Genomic DNA, 4,788 nt, shown 5'->3' with positions numbered 1-4,788 from the left:
TAATAATTGTTTCAGGTATGTTGGTGCTCCTGTATTGGGTGCATATATATTTATAATGGTTATATCCTCTTGATGGACTGAGCCCTTTATCATTATGTAATGTCCTTCTTTGTGTTTTGTTACTTTCTTTATTTTGAAGTCTGTTTTGTCTGATAGCAGAATTGCAACACCTGCTTTCTTCTCTCTGTTGTTTGCTTGAAATATCTTTTTCCATCCCTTGACTTTAAGTCTGTGCGCGTCTTTGGGTTTGAGTTGAGTCTCTTATAAGCAGCATATGGATGGATCTTGCTTTTTTATCCATTCTATTACTCTGTGTCTTTTGATTGGTGCATTCAGTCCATTTACATTTAGGGTGATTAATGAAAGGTATGAATTTATTGCCATTGTAGGTTTTAAGTTTGTGGTTACCAAAGGTTTAGGGTTAGCTTCTTTACTATCATACTGTCTAACTTAACTCGCTTGTTGCGCTATTATAAACACAGTCTGATGATTCTTTATTTCTCTTCCTTCTTCATATGTTGGGTGTTTTGTTGTGTGCTCTTTTTAGGAGTGCTTCCATCTAGAGCAGTCCCTGTGGGATGCCTTGTGGAGGTGGTTTGTGGGAGGCAAATTCCCTCAACTTTTGCTTGTCTGGGAATTGTTTAATCCCTCCTTCATATTTAAATGATTTTTGTGCTGGATATAGTAGTCTTGGTTCGAGGCCATTCTGTTTCATTGCATTAAGTATATCGTGCCATTCTCTTCTGGCCTGTAGTGTTTCTCTTGAGAAGTCTGATGATAGCCTGATGGGTTTTCCTTTGTAGGTGACCTTTTTTGTCTCTCTGGCTGCCTGTAATACTTTGTCCTTGTCTTTGATCTTTGCCATTTTAATTATTATGTGTCTTGGTGTTGCCCTCCTTGGATCCCTTGTCATGGGAGTTCAGTGTACCTCTGTGGTCTGAGAGGCCATTTCTTCCCCTAGTTTGGGGAAGTTTTCAGCAATTATTTCTTCAAAGACATTTTCTACTCCGTTTTCTCTCTCTACTTCTTCTGGTACCCCTATAATTCTTATATTGTTCCTTTTCGATTGGTCACTCAGCTCTCTTAGAATTCTTTCATTCCTGGAGATCCTTTTATCTCTCTCTGCATCAGCTTCTCTGCGTTCCTGTTCTCTGTTTTCTAGTCCATTAATGGTCTCTTGTATCTCGTCCATTCTGTTTTGAAGTCCTTCCAGAGCTTGTTTTATTTCTGTATTCTCCTTCCTTAGTTCTTGCATATTTCTCTGCCAGTCCATCAGCATGGTTATGACTTTTGTTTTGAATTATTTTTCAGCAAGACTGGGTAAATCTATCTCCCCAGATTCCTTCTCAGGGGAAGATGTAGCAGATGCGGAAGCTGTCTGGGTTAGTCTTGTCTGGATCATATTTTTTTGCCTTTTCATGTTGACAGGTGCTTTTGACTGTCAGCTGGGAGGGCCAAACTTTTCACTTGCTACTGGCCTTTCTTTACTGGGACAACTGCGACCCCTAGTGGCTTGTGTTGGGTAATTGCGTGTAGAGTGGGTCTTTGTGTCTTGCCTGGCCGGAAGGGAGGAATTTCCCTTTCTGTGGGCGGAGTTTGTCTCAGGCTGCTTCTCTGCTTTCGCAGCGCCCGGAGGGGTAATGGATGGGGGGGCTGCTTGACTGTTTACCTCCGTGAGGAGTCTCAGATCTGTTGCCCAGGGTGTTAGTGCACCCGGTTTTCCGTGTAATTTCCAGCTGCTGGACTATGACCTGTGTTGTTTCCGTCAAGCTGTTAAGTCCCTGTTCCTTTAAGACTTTCAAAAAGCCCCCGCTTTTCTTTGTCACAGGGGCATCAGCTTCAGCACCTGCTCAGAGGTCTTACTGCCCTCTTCCCCTGGTATCCAGGGCCCTCCGCCCACACACTGTGTCTGTGCTCTGGTGGGGGTGGCTGGGGCTGGGTGTTCAGCAGTCCTGGGCTCCATCTCCCTCCCGCTCTGCCTATTCTTCTCCCGCCGGGAGCTGGGGGGAGGGGCGCTCAGCTCCCACCGGCCCGGGGCTTGTATCTCACCCCTTTCACCAGTCGCTGGGTTCTCCCTGGTGTAGCTGCAGTCTGGCCACTGTCCTGCGTCTTCTGGTCTCTCTTTTAGGGCTAGTTGTGTTTGTTGTATTTTCAAAAGTATATATGTTTTTGGGAGGAGATTCCCACTGTCCTACTCACGCCGCCATGTTGGTTCCGCCCTCAATCTTACATTTTTTAATGTTATTGTAAAAGAATTAGTTGTATTCCATTTTCTAATTTTTGCTGCCAGTACGTAGTAATATTATTGCAGTTTGTATGTTAAATTACCTAATTAGTCCTAATAGTTTACGTTCCTCCATATTTCCTACCACGGAGAGTATCACATTTTCTGTGAATATAAGCAGTTTAACTTTCCCAACATTATTCCTTTCTTTTCTGTTTCTTTTATTCTCCCGTGTGAATGTTGAATAGAAGTGGTGAAAGCAGATATTCTGGCCTGCTTCTCAATTTTAGGAGGAAACATTAAATATTTCAACATTAAGTATAATGTTAGCTGTGTGTTTTTCTTAGGTGAACTTTATCAGATGAAAGAAAATTCATTCTATTCTTAGTTTACCGGGCAGTTTGTATCATGAACAAATAATGAATTTTGTCAATTTTTCTACACCTACTGAAATGATCATATGACTTTATATTTTTAATATGTGTATTTTAAAATTTGTATTAGTATGGCAAATCATATTGATGATGTTGAAATACTACACCAACTTTACATTTCTTAGGCAACCCCATCTAATCATGTTATACCAGGTTTTTATATTACTGGATTAAATTTCTCAGATATATTTTTGCAAAAATGTTATCCCATTTTGTAGATTGTCTTCTCATTCTCTTGATGATATCTTTCACAGAACAGAAAGTTTTAGTTTAATGAAGTATAGCTTATCCAGTATTTCTTTCATGGATTATGCTTTTGGTGTTGTATGTAATAAGTTACCACCAAACCCAAAGTCAACTAGATTTTTTTCTAATTTATCTTCAAGGAGTTTTACAGTTTTGTGTTACATTTGGGTCTGTAATCCCTCTTGAATTAATTTTTGTGAAAGGTATAAGGTCTGTTTCTAGACTCATTTCTTGGAATATGTATATCATTGTTTGCACACTACTACTTGAAAAGACTGACCTTTCTCTATTGAATTGCCTTTGATCCCTTATCAAAGATAAACTACATATATGTGGGTATTTCTGGGCTTCCTCTTCTGTTCCATTGATATATTTGTTTATTCTTTCACCAATACCACACTGTCTTGATTATTGTAGCTTTATAGTAAATCTTGAAGTTGTTTATTGTCAATTCTTTGACTTTGTTGTCCTTCAATATTGTACTGGCTATTCTGAATCTTTTGTCTCTATATAAACTTTAGTATTACTTTGTCAATATTCATAGAATAACCTCCTGAGATTTTGATTGGGATTCTATTGAATAAACAGAGTTGACGGTGAGAAACACCTCAACAATGTTGAGTCTTCTTATTCATGAATATGAGCTATCTGCCCATTGATTTAGTTTGCCTTTTATTTCTTTCATCAGATTTTTATAGTTTTCTTCACATAGATCTTGAACCTATTTTGTTAGGTTTATACCTATGTATTTCATTTTCTGGGGGTGTTAAATAGAAATGGTATTGTGTTATTAATTTCAAATTCCATTTGTTCATTGCCACTGTATAGGCGAGCAATTGCCCATTGTATATTAATGTTTTATCCTGGAACCTTTCTATAACTGCTTATTAGTCCAGAAGTTTTTTATTTTGTTTTTGTCAATTCTCTTGGATTTTCTAAATAAACAACATGCCATGCCATCTGTGTACAGAATTTTACTTTTTCCTTCTTAATCTTTATATCTTTTATTTCCTTTTCTTGTCTTTTGCATTGGACTTCCAGGAAGATATTGAAAGGAATGGTGAGAGAGGACATCCTTGTCTTATTCCTGATGTTTGAATTTCTTACCATTAAGTCTGATGTTAGCTATAGGTGTTTTGTAGATATTCTCTATCACCTTGAGGAAATTATTTTCTTTTGCAAGTTTACAAAGAGTTTTAATTATGTTAGCTGTTGGGTGTTGCATTTTGTGAAACGTATTTATTTTTAAAATGCTTCTATAAGCACTATACAATTGGATTTTTTTGCTCTTTATTTCTGTTGTTAGGTACAATTGACATATAACATTATATTAGTTTAGGTGTACAACAAAATAATTCAGTGTTTGTGTATATTGTGAAGTGATTACCACAGTAAGTCCAGTTAACATCTATCACCACACACTTACAATTTTTTCTTTTCTGATGAAAATTTTCAAATATACTCTCTTAACAACTTTAAATTACAATACACTATTGTTAACTAATGTCCCCATGTACATTACATCACTTGAATTTGTTTATTTTATAGAGAGAATTTGTATTTCTTAATCCCTCCTCCCATTTCTTCCATCCTCCACCTCCGTGCTTCTGGTAACCACCAATCTATTCTCTGTAGGCATGAACTTGGTGGGGTAATTTTGTTTGTCTTCTTGTTTTTTTTGCTGTTCTTGTTCCATACAAGTGAGTCATAGAGTATTTTTCTTCCCATGTCTGACTTATTTTACCCAGCTTAATGACCTCATGGTCCATATTGTTGCAAATGGCAAGAATTCCTTCTTTCTTATGGCTGAATAACACTCATATGTGTGAGTGTGTGTGTGTGTTTTGTTTATCCTTTTATCCATTGATGGACAGTTAGGTTGCT

The sequence above is a fragment of the Manis pentadactyla genome, chromosome 2 (assembly GCF_030020395.1).
Source record: "Manis pentadactyla isolate mManPen7 chromosome 2, mManPen7.hap1, whole genome shotgun sequence".
Classification (NCBI taxonomy): domain Eukaryota; kingdom Metazoa; phylum Chordata; class Mammalia; order Pholidota; family Manidae; genus Manis; species Manis pentadactyla.
This window is presented reverse-complemented; position numbering follows the sequence as displayed.